We start from the raw sequence: 13,197 nt of genomic DNA, 5'->3' as shown, positions 1-13,197 counted from the left end.
AGAGGTAGGATGTCCAATGGGGACAATGGTTTGAAGCCGTAGACGACCTCGAAGGGGGACTTGCCGGTAGTCGAATGTCTTGCATGGTTGTAGGCGTACTCAGCGATGGGTAGACACTCCTCCCACTCCTTGATGTTCTTCTCGATCAAAAGGCGAAGTAGAGTGGATAGTGTACGGTTCGTCACCTCTGTTTGGCCGTCGGTTTGAGGTTGGTATGCCGACGAGAACAAGAGCTTGATTCCGAGCTTGGCGCATAGTGTCTTCCAAAAGTAGCTCAAGAACTTGACATTGCGGTCCGAGACGATTGTCTTTGGTACTCCATGAAGTCGCAATATTTCCCTACAAAAGAGATTGGCAACATGTGAAGCATCGTATATCTTGTTGCATGGAATGGAATGTGCCATCTTGGAAAAACGGTCCACAACAACAAAGACGGAATGCTTTCCATTTTGAGCTCTAGGCAAGCCAAGTACAAAATCCATGCTAATGTCTTCCCAAGGTTGATAAGGAATAGGAAGAGGCATGTAAAGACCATGGGATTGAGCTTTAGACTTAGCTTTGCGACATGTGGAGCATCGGTTGGTGAATCGTGAGATGCTGCAGAACATCTTGGGCCAAAAGTAGTTCTTGGAGAGCGTGGCGAATGTCTTATCGCGACCAAAGTGTACCATGAGTCCGTCTCCGTGAGCCTCTTGCAAAAGGAGCAAACCAAGAGAAGACTCGGGAATGCAAAGTTTGTTAGCTCTCATAAGATAATCATCCTATATGTAATATCGTTCCCAAGATGTATGCATCAAACACTTAGCATAAGGAGTAGCAAAAGAAGGGTCAATTTGCATACAAGCCTTTTATGTGCTCAAAGCCAACAACATTCAACTCAAGTTTAGTGACAAGCGTGCATATGCAGGAAAGGGCATCCGCAACTACATTTTCCTTACCCTTAATGTACTTAATCACATAGGGAAAATATTCAATGAATTCACTCCATTTCGCATGACACTTGTTTAACTTAGTTTGGTGTTTCAAGTACTTAAGCGTTTCATGATCGGTATGGATGACAAATTCATGAGGTCTAAGATAATGTTCCCAAACATGTAGCACATGCACTAAAGCATACAATTCTTTGTCATAGATGGGATAGTTAAGTTGAGCACTGGAGAGTTTTTCACTAAAATATGCAATGGCTCATTTTTCTTGCATCAAAACTCTGCCATTTCCGGTACCACTTGCATCACAATGAACCTCAAAAGTTTTGTCAAAGTTGGGCAAAGCAAGAATCAGAGCATGAGTAAGCAAAGATTTGAGCTCATCAAAAGCGGTAGATTGCACAGGTCCCCAAACAAAAGGAGCATTTTTCTTACTCAAGGCATGCAAAGGAGCGGCAATAGTGCTAAAATCCTTCACAAAGCAACGATAAAAACCCGCAAGGCCAAGGAAGCTATGCACTTGTTGCAAATTGGTGGGTTGGGGTCAAGTTTTAATTGCCTCAATTTTGGATTCATCAACATGGACACCCTTGGAAGAAACAATGAAACCCAAGAAAACAAGCTTGTCAACACCAAATGTGCACTTTTTCATGTTGGCATAAAGACGTTCCTTGCGAAGAGTTTTCAAAACAGCCCTAACATGATTTAGATGCTCTTTCATGGATTTTCTAAAAACAAGAATGTCATCAAAGTAAACCACAACAAACACTCCAATGTAAGGATGAAGCACAAAATGCATAAGACGCATGAAAGTACCGAGAGCTTCCGATAAACCCATAGGCATAACCAACCACTCGTACAAGCCAAATTTGGTTTTGAAAGCGGTTTTCCATTCATTACCTTCTTGTATGCGGATTTGATAATAGCCACTTTTAAGATCAATTTTGGAGAAAATGGTGGCACCGCTAAGTTCATCAAGCATATCATCTAAGCGAGGAATGGGATGCCTATAACGAACGGTAATAGCATTGATGGGTCTACAATCGAGCACATGCAAAAACTACCATCTTGCTTGGGCACAAGTATAACCAGAATGGCACAAGGGCTTAAGCTTTCACGTACATGTCCATTGTCGATGAGTTGTTGTACTTGCCATTGTATCTCCTTAGTTTCTTCGGGGTTGACGCGGTATGGAGCTTTGTTTGGTAGAGGTGCTCCAGGGATGATGTCGATTCAGTGCTCAATGACTCATAGTGGAGATAGTCCTGGAGGTAGCTCATCATGGAAAACATCTTGGAATTCCTGCAAAAGAGAAGAGAACACTAAAGGTAGATCCTGAGAGGTGTTAGTTTTTGGTTCCCCATCCTTGCACACAAGGAAAAGTGCATAACACTCGATGGGTTCTCACACACTTCTCTCGTCTCTCTTTTGGTGGCAAATAGGACGAAGTTTTTGTTGTCTCTCATCGTGGAGGAACTTAGTTTTGGCTTGTGGCTCTCACTCTCTTTTGGGTGGATCACTTTCTCACTCTTCTCTCCATGATGGGTGGCTTGCTTGTCGGCTATCACTTGACTAGGACACATAGGTCATAGCACATACTCCTTTCCTTTCATCTTGAAGCTATAGTGATTGGTACGCCCATTGTGGATGACGCCGCGGTCAAATTGACATGGCCGACCAAGAAGGAGGTGGCAAACGGACATCGGGACGACATCACACTCCAAAGTGTCCTCATATGCTCCAATTTTGAAGGAAACCCTGACCGTATGCTCAACCTTTATAGTGAAAATCGCTTAGCCATTGGACGTTGTATGGGTGCGGGTGCTTCATCTTGACCAATTGTAGCTTGGAGCATAGCTCTTCACTTGCCAAGTTGTGACAACTACCTCCATCGATGATGACCTTGACGGACCTTCCATTGATGTCGGCCTTTGTGTGGAAGATGTGTCATCTTTTGTCTTTGTCTTGTTGATGCTGAAGAGTCAAGAATTTGGAGACAACGAGAGCGGGGCCCAAATCCTCATCACAAATGACTTGATCATCTTCATCCTTGTTCACGCGCTGGTGCATGGTGAGGGAGTCCGGGATTAAGGGGTCCTCGGACAACCGGACTATATACTTTGGCCGGACTGTTGGTCTATGAAGATACAAGATTGAAGACTTCGTTCCATGGAAGGCAAGCTTGGTGATTCGGATATGTAGATCTCCTTCTTTGTAACCGACTCTGTGTAACCCTAGCCACCTCCGGTGTCTATATAAACCGGAGGGTTTAGTCCGTAGGACAACAAAAATCATAATCATAGGCTAGGTTCTAGGGTTTAGCCTCTACAATCTCGTGGTAGATCAACTCTTGTAATACTCATATCATCAAGATCAATCAAGCAGGAAGTAGGGTATTACCTCCATCGAGAGGGCCCAAACCTGGGTAAACATCATGTCCCCAGCCTCCTGTTACCATTAGCCTTAGACACACAGTTCGGGACCCCCTACCCGGGATCCGCCGGTTTTGACACCGACATTGGTGCTTTCATTGAGAGTTCCACTGTGCCGTCGTGATAAGGCTTGATGGCTCCTTCAATCATCTTCAACGACGCAGTCCAGGGGGAGGTCTTCCTTCCCAGACAGATCTTCGTATTCGGCGGCTTCGTACTGCGGGCCAATTCGCTTGGCCATCTGGAGCAGATCGACAGCTATGCCGCTGGCCATCAAGTCAGGTTTGGAAGCTTGAACTACACTACCGACATCTGCGGAGACTTGATCTTTGACGGATTCGAGCCCGTGTCAGGTGTGCCGAACAGTCCTGACGAGCATGACTTAGATCTGCCATCAGATAATATTCGGGAGATCGCGCCTGCGGCTGCCCCAGGAATCAATCCGGAGCAGATTGCGCCATCCGAGGACGGGTGGACGGACCCCCGCCATGGAGATCGCACACTCATCGACCTTGGAGCCGAACATTGATCCCACCTCTTATGAGGCCGGTATCATCGGACCCTCGGACTCGTCTCTAGCTATAGGATCCGAACCGCGTATGCTCGTGCCTATCGAATCCGATTGGGTACCGATTATGGAGTTCACCTCCGCGGATATCTTTCAGCACTCGCCCTTGGGTGATGTGCTAAACTCATTAAGGTCTCTCTCTTTGTCAGGAGACTCTTGGCCTAACTATGTCCGGCTCGAGTGGGAAGCGGACGACGAAGAAATTCGTTCCCCACCCAGCACCCACTTAATAGCCACTGTCGACGACTTAACCGACGTGCTTGACTTCAACTCCGAAGACATCGACAGTATGGACGACGATGCAGGAGAAGAACAGGAACCACCGCCTATAGGGCGCTGGACAGCCACCTCATCATATGATATATATATGGTGGACACCCCCAAAGAAGGCAATGGCGATGAGGCAACTGAAGATAATCCCCAGAGAAGCAATCTAGGCACCGGCGTCGTAGGCGCCGCTCCAAGCCCCACCATAGCAAAAATAGTGATACCGGCACAAGAGATGATAACAATCCGGATGGTGCCGAAGACGAAAACAATCCTACTGAGCCAGGCTTCGAGCAGGCCGAGTGAGGGAGTCCTAGACTAGGGGGTGTCCGGATAGCCGAACTATCATCATCGACCGGACTCCAAGACTATGAAGATACAAGATTGAAGACTTCGTCCCGTGTCCGGATGGGACTTTCCTTGGCGTGGTAGGAAAGCTTGGCGATACGGATATGTAGATCTCCTACCATTGTAACCGACTCTGTGTAACCCTAGCCCTCTCCGGTGTCTATATAAACTGGATGGCTTTAGTCCATAGGACGAACAACAATCATACCATAGGCTAGCTTCTAGGGTTTAGCCTCCTTGATCTTGTGGTAGATCTACTCTTGTAATACCCACATCATCAATATCAATCAAGCAGGACGTAGGGTTTTACCTCCATCAAGAGGGCCCGAACTTGGGTAAAACATCGTGTCCCTAGTCTCCTGTTACCATCCACCTAGACGCACAGTTCGGGACCACCTACCCGGGATCCGCCGGTTTTGACACCGACATTGGTGCTTTCATTGAGAGTTCCTCTGTGTCGTCACCGATAGGCTCGATGGCTCCTTCGATCGTCAACAACGACGCAGTCCAGGGTGAGACTTTTCTCCCCGGACAGATCTTCGTATTCGGCGGCTTTGCACTGCAGGCCAATTCGCTTGGCCATCTGGAGCAGATCGAAAGCTACGCCCCTGGCCGTCAGGTCAGATTTGGAAGTTTGAACTTCGCGCCTGACATCCGCGGGGACTTGATCTTCGATGGATTCGAGCCACAGCCGAGCGCGCCGCACTGTCACGATGGGCATGATTTAGCTCTGCAGCCGGACAGTGCCCTGGAGGCCGAACACGAGTCCTCTCCAACCCTCAATTCAGAGCCGGCTGCGCAGATCGAGGACGGGTGGCTAGACACCGCCTCGGGGGCTGCAACCTCTACGGCGATGGAGCCGAATACTGACCTTGTCCCTCGTGAAGCTCGTGACTCCGAGGTGCCGGACACCTCGCCGGACTCCGAACCTTCCGCGCCCCTCCAATCGAATCCGATTGGGCACCGATCATGGAGTTCACCACTGCGGACATCTTTGAACACTCACCTTTCAGTGACATCCTGAGTTCGCTAAAGTATCTCTCGTTATTAGGAGAGACCTGGCCGGATTGTGGCCAGGACAGTTGGGATGCAGACGATGAAGAAATTCAAGGCCCACCCACCACCCACTTAGTAGCCACTGTCGACAATCTAACCGACATGCTAGACTCCGACTCCGAAGACATCGACGGTATGGACGACGATGCCGGAGACGACCAAGAACCAGCACCTACTGGGCACTGGAAAGCCACCTCATCGTATGACATATACATGGTGGATATCCCAAAGGATGGGAATGGCGAAGGAACAGCGGAGGATGACCCCTCCAAGAAACAGCCCAAGCGCCAGCGTCAGCAGCGCCGCTCTAAATCCCGCCACAGCAAGAATGGAGATTCCGGCACCGGAGACAATAACACCCCAGAAAGTGCCGAAGATAACCCCCTCCAACAAGATTCAGCGCAGGACGACGGAGACGCCAGCCCTCATGAGAAAGCAGCAGACGAAGAAGTAGAGGATTACATATCTCCCTCCGGAGACGAGGCAAGCCTCGACGATGACGAATTCGTCGTGCTTGAGGATCCTGTTGAACAAGAGCGTTTTAAACGCAAGCTTATGGCCACGGCAAACAGCCTCAAGAAAAAGCAGCAGCAGCTTAAAGCTGATCAAGATCTGCTAGCCGACAGATGGACTGAAGTCCTTGCGGTCGAAGAGCATGAGCTCGACCGCCCCTCCAAAAGCTACCCTAAACGCAAGCTGCTCCCCCGATTAGAGGAGGAGGCATATGAACCTGCATCACCAGCAGACAATATGGCTGACCGACCACCCCGTGACTGCGACAGAGAGGCCTCTAGGCCCTCCACCAGAACCGTACCCCGGCATCGCTCGAAAAGCACAAGGCCACAGGGGAATGCTCCAGACTTGCGAGATATATTGGAGGATAAGGCAAGACAATCAAGATCGATCTATGGATCGCATGGGTGCCCCATGATACGCGACGACAACCGTCGCGCCGGACACAGTAAGTCCGACCGGGCCAAACAAAATATACAAAGCTCTTTTGAACTCCGTCGTGATATCGCCCAATACAGAGGCGCCGCACACCCACTATGCTTCACAGATGAAGTAATGGATCATCAAATCCCCGAAGGGTTTAAACCCGTGAACATTGAATCTTATGATGGCACAACAGACCCCGCGGTTTGGATCGAGGACTATCTCCTTCATATCCACATGGCCCGCGGTGATGATCTACACGCCATCAAATATCTCCCACTCAAGCTTAAAGGACCAGCCCGGCATTGGCTTAACAGCCTGCCAGCAGAGTCAATTGGGAGCTGGGAAGACCTGGAAGCCGCATTCCTCGATAACTTCCAAGGCACGTATGTGCGACCACCAGACACTGACGACCTAAGCCATATAATTCAGCAGCCAGACAAATCGGCCAGACAATTCTGGACACGGTTCTTAACCAAGAAAAATCAAATCGTTGATTGTCCGGATGCGGAGGCCCTCGCGGCTTTCAAACATAACATCCGCGACGAGTGGCTTGCCCGGCACCTGGGACAGGAAAAGCCGAAATCCATGGCAGCCCTCACATCACTCATGACCCGCTTCTGCGCAGGTGAGGACAGCTGGCTAGCACACAGCAACAACCTCAGTAAAAATTCTGGCAGTCCGGATATCAAGGACCGCAATGGCAGGGCGCGTCGCAACAAAAACAAACGCCGCATTAACTGTGACAATAGTTAGGATACGACAGTCAATGCCAGATTCAGAGGCTCTAAACCCGGTCAACGAAAAAAGCCATTCAAAAGAACTACTCCGGGTCCGTCCAATTTGGACCGAATACTCGATCGCTCGTGCCAGATGCACGGCACCCCCGAAAAGCCAGCTAACCACACCAATAGGGACTATTGGGTATTCAATTAGGCAGGCAAGTTAATTGCCAAAAACAACGACAAGGGGCTGCATAGCGATGACGAGGAAGAGACCCGACCGCCGAAAAATAGAGGACAGAAGGGTTTCCCCCCACAAGCGCGGACGGTGAACATGATATACGCAACCCACATACCCAAAAGGGAGCGGAAGCGTGCACTCAGGGATGTATACGCGATGGGGCCAGTTGCCCCGAAGTTCAATCCATGGTCCTCCTGCCCAATCACTTTTGACCGAAGGGACCACCCCACCAGCACCCGCCATGGCGGATTCGCCGCATTGGTTTTAGACCCAATCATTGATGGATTTCACCTCACCAGAGTCCTGATGGACGGCGGCAGCAGCCTGAACCTGCTTTATCAGGATACAGTGTGCAAAATGGGCATAGACCCCTCAAGGATTAAACCTACAAAGACGACCTTTAAAGGCATCATACCAGGTGTAGAGGCCAATTGTACAGGCTCAGTTACACTGGAAGTGGTATTCGGATCCCCGGATAACTTTCGAAGCGAAGAGTTAATCTTCGACATAGTTCCGTTCCGCAGCGGCTATCATGCTCTGCTCGGACGCACCGCTTTTGCAAAGTTCAACGCGGTACCGCACTACGCATACCTTAAGCTCAAGATGCCAGGCCCTCGAGGAGTCATCACGGTCAACGGAAACACTGAACGCTCTCTCCGAACGGAGGAACATACAGCGGCTCTCGCGGCAGAAGTACAATGCAGCCTCTTAAGGCAATTTTCGAGGAGCCACCGGACACGGCTAAACATGCCCGGAGTAACCTACAACAAGACCACCTGGCACGTTCCAAGCACGCGTAGCAATGCGGCCCCAACCCCAGCCCCTATAAAATTTCAAGACGGGCCCTTCGCGTACATCATTACGCTCTGAAGATACCATGGGCATAGGGGGAGGGGCACGACTACGATAGGCCCAGAATGCGGCTTAACCACACCAGGGGCTCTCAAGTGTGTCGTTCTTTTTTCTTTTCTTTTTTCTTTTCTTTTTTCTTTACCCAGAGGACCCCGTTCATCAGAGGCCTTGTCCGGCAGTAGACCTGCCGAACTCACGATGCAACAGCTAGGGAAGGAGAAAGGCTACGACAAATATCCAGGTGGTCTCCTTTATGAGCATTAAATCTGTTTTATACACCATTCCGCAGCCTACCCCTGGAGGGGGACATATTTAATAGTCCCATCCCTTGCTTATCGCACCATTTGTATCGTTCTGCACTCACATCAGTATTTCTTGAATAAACAATGCACCTTTTTTACAATTGCAGTCCTTTCTTATACATATGTTCATTTATGACATGTTGCATCCGTACACTTTGGTACGGCTAAATACACTAGGGGCTTATGTTTCCCACATCATGGTGCGATAAGTCCGAACACTTTCACAAGTGCAGCACCCCGAACTTATAGCATTATATGAATCGGCTCCGAATCATGTCTTGGGTCAATAGTTGGGTTTGCCCGGCTCCCATTTTTTGGTACCTTATGTTCCATTGTATCGGCTTAGGTAGCACTGGGAGAACCACTGCGATTGTGCCCCAGTTGAGCTGGGCGAGCGCCTCAGTGGAGAAAGCTAAAACTGACCGTCATGATGAGGCGAGAGCCGGTCGCTGTTCGAGAGGTTTTTTCGAGTCCCTAAAGACTTATGTTGCTTAGAGCGAGGAACCGGCTTTGTCCGGCCCAGGCATGGATAGCGCCCCAAATTCGGCCTTTCGAACACTAGGGGCTTCGCCGAAATTTAAAATTATAGAATTCTATGGCTAAGTGCGAGTGTTCAAGCATTATAAGTCCAGTTGCCTTGTTCGTTGTGTTGAGCGCCTCCCTAGATGGACCCAAAAATGGGAACAAGAGTGCTCAAATTTATCCTGAACACCCCAGCACTCGTGGCATGGGGGCCGAAGTCGACGACTTGCCATCTCTCAGATTTGATAAACGGTCGCACAGAAGGTAATATTTTAAATTAACAAGCGTTGCTTAGCGCATATGAACAAAGTTTTCAGCGCACAGGATAACAAAATGTGAGTCTACTCAAATATTACATCTTTGGAGCACTCACCCGCAATAGTGCGGGCACCCTTTAGAACAGTCTTATAATAAATCTCGGGAGTACGATACTCCTTGCCCAGCGGTGGCGCGTCTGTCACAAGCTTCTCAGCATCCATCTTGCCCCAATGCACCTTTGCGCGGGCAAGGGCCCGACGGGCACCTTCAATAAATGCGGAGTGCTTGATGACTTCAACCCATGGACACGCATCCACCAGCCGCCGCACCAGGCCGAAGTAGCTCCCAGGCACGGCCTCCTTAGGCCACAACCGAACTATGAGGCCCCTCATGGCCTGTTCGACCACCTTGTGGAGCTCGACCAGCTGCTTCAGGTCGCTAAGGGGCACCAGATGTCCGGCCTCAGCATACTGAGACCAGAAGACCTTCTCCATCGAGCTCCCCTCCTCGGCCCGGTAGAAAGCGGCAGCATCGGACACGCTGCGAGGAAGATCTGCGAACGCTCCTAGAGAGCTCCGAATTCGGATAAGTGATAGGTAATTCACACTCACATGCTTACTTTGCATGAAAAATGCCTTACCCGCTGCTATTTTCTTCAACACCTCGATTTCTTGGAGGGCCTTGTAGGCTTCGGCCTTAGCGGCTTTGGCACTCTCAAGAGCCGATGCAAGCTCAGACTCTCGAGTCTTCGAGTCACGCTCCAGGCTCTCATGTTTTTCCACGAGATCCTGGAGCTCTTGCTGTACCTCCGCCACCCGCGCCTCCTGCTTCTCTCGCTTGGTGTGCTCCGTGGCCGCATTACATTCGGCCATGGACACCGCCTCCTTCAGGGTCGCCACCTCGGTCGTGGCACATGCAATACCCATGTTATCCTTGTCAATTTTCTTGCAACCAAATCCTTTTCTGTAAGGTACAATCTTAACACGGTGTTATTCACCTTCCTTGTCATCGAGCTGCTTCTTGGCACGACCGAGCTTGTTCTCGGACCGCTCGAGGCTTTGCTTCAACGTATTGACCTCCGCAGTAAGTGCGGCAGAGGTCAGCAGCACAGCCTGCAACCCCATATTGACATATTTCATGACTCCTGCGTATATCTTTTTAGATCCTCAGTCCGGCTTTTCTTTCCGAATACCGAACCGAGCATCAGGGGCTACTGTCTATGCGGTACTATTCTACATATATCAAAATTCTTATCTCAAAGCCTGTTAGAAGGCTGCTGCAGGCTTCAGTCAGCCCGCTCTTGGCGAGCTGAACCTTCTGAATCACCGCACTCATGAAGGTGCGGTGTTCCTCTTCGATGGAGGCGCCGTTGAGCGCCTCCAGCAAGCTATCCGGCGCCTCCGGTTGGACGGAGGCCGCTGGCATCGTGGTCTTTCCCTTCTTACAAAGGGGCCGCCCGTCGGACTCCGGAGCCACTTCAGGTTCCGGTGCGGAGTCCGGTGCAAAGTCCGGGAGGTTGCCTTGCGGCACCTCCGGGGCCTCCCCCTCCTGGCGGGTCCCTTCCTGGGATCCCACCTCAGCATCGTCCGCATCACGGGGGGTGGAGGTGGTCAGAAGGGAATCCATATCCGATGCACCCAAGGACCCGCTCGACGAAGTGGGAAAATCATCCTTGGGCGGACTGCAGGGTTGTATGCGGCATTAGAAAGACACTATAAGGCGAAAAGAAAAACCATGAAGTTATTCGGGAGTCTGGATACTTACGATCTCGCCAGGGGCTTGTCCCTTGGAGGCCAATCCTCGTCGTCATCACTGGCGTTGGCGGAGCAGTCCGGGGGAAGAGTCTTTCCCTTCTTGGACCCTTCGGCCTCCCTCGTTGGGGAAGCCTTCCTTTTCTTCCCTCCCCCCGCTGGGGGAGAGGCCTTCTTCTTCTCCTCCTCGCCTTTGTGGGAGGAGTCTGCCTCAGAGTCATCGTCCGATGACACCTGAAAACGGGAACTCTTTCAAGTGCCCGTGGCCTTCTTCTCCGGCACCACGTGGGGTGCCGGAGCCAGCAGCCCCGTTAAGCGGGCGTCCGCTGGGTCCTCTGGCAATGGGGCCGGACAGATAGTCTGTTCAGCCTTCTTCAGCCAGTCATGTCAAAGGAAAGGGAGTTTAGATCCCGCATAGAGTCAAACTATGGAAAACAAGTGTCCTGTAAAGGGCAAAATCGCTTACCTCGCTAGCCGGACGCTGCGAGCTGAATCCGCGATCTTCGGTAGCGGATGCGGGGGCCTCGACACCTTTAAACAGCACCCTTCAGACATCTTCGTACGTAGTGTCAAAGAGCCCGCTCAAAGTCTGGTGCTGCGCCGAATCGAGCTCCCACATGCTGAAGCCCCGTCGTTGGCACGGGAGAATCTGGCGGATAAGCATGACCTGGACTATGTTGACAAGCTTGAGCTTCTTGTTCACTAGCTTTTTGATGCAGGCTTGGAGTCCGGTCAGCTCCTCCGAATCACCCCATGTCCGGCCGCTCTCTTTCCAGGAGGTGAGCCGTATGGGGATGCTAGATCTGAATTCGGGGGCCGCTGCCCATTCGGGGTCACGCGGCTCGGTGATATAGAACCACCCCGATTGCCACCCCTTAATGGTTTCTACGAAAGTGCCCTCAAGCCAAGTAACGTTGGGCATCTTGCCCACCATGGCGCTTCCGCACTCCGCTTGGCTGCCCTTTACCACCTTCAGCTTGATACTGAAGGTCTTGAGACACAAGCCGAAGTGGGGCTGGATGCAGAGGAAGGCCTCACACACGACGATAAACGCCGAGATATTGAGGATAAAATTCAGGGCCAGATCATGGAAATCCAGGCCGTAGTAGAACATGAGCCCCCGGACAAAGGGGTGGAGTGGGAAGCCCAGTCCGCGGAGGAAATGGGGAAGAAATACTACCCTCTCGTGGGGTCTGGGGTGGGGATGAGCTCTCCCTCGTCAGGGGGCCGGTGCGCGATGTCGCTGGACAGGTATCCGGCGCTGCGCAGCTTCTGGATGTGCCCCTCCGTAACAGAGGAGGCCATCCACTTGCCTCCCGCTCCGGACATAGTTGGAGAAGGTTGAGGTGAGATGTGCGGACTTGGGCGCTGGAGCTCGAGTTCGCGAAGATGGATAAGCCAAGGAGGAAGAAGGTGCAGGTAAAAGGGTTGGATCTTTATCCCTTATATGGGCGGACGGAAACATGCGTCCCCACCGGCCTGATAAAACTCGCTTATCTCCCAAGTGCCGCAATCAATGGCGCGGTTGGGTTACCCACGTTCGTATTGATGGGAATCCCGGAATAAGGGGAACACGATCTCTGCTAAAACAAGACGTGCCAAGGAAACCGCTTCGCTAAACACGCTGAGGTGGTACAATAAAAACAATTCGAGTAAAGGCTTGGTAGTGGTGTGACGTCACGCCACCAAATACGTCAGCAGATTGAACTTGTGTAAATATTATTCTCTCTACGGTGGTATGTGGAATTTATTTTGCAGAGCCGGACACTATCCTGGTGTTCACAATCTTCTATAAATTATTTGGAGAAGGAACCCGCCTTGCAATGCCGAAGACAACATGCACGTCGGACTCATCGTCATTGAAGCCTGGTTCAGGGGCTACTGAGGGAGTCCTGGACTAGGGGTGTCCGGATAGCCGAACTATCATCATCGGCCAGACTCCAAGACTATGAAGATACAAGATTGAAGACTTCGTCCCGTGTCCGGATGGGACTTTCCTTGGCGTGGAAGGCAAGC

This window comes from Triticum aestivum, chromosome 5B (genome assembly GCF_018294505.1).
Source record: "Triticum aestivum cultivar Chinese Spring chromosome 5B, IWGSC CS RefSeq v2.1, whole genome shotgun sequence".
Taxonomy (NCBI): Eukaryota; Viridiplantae; Streptophyta; class Magnoliopsida; order Poales; family Poaceae; genus Triticum; species Triticum aestivum.
This window is presented reverse-complemented; position numbering follows the sequence as displayed.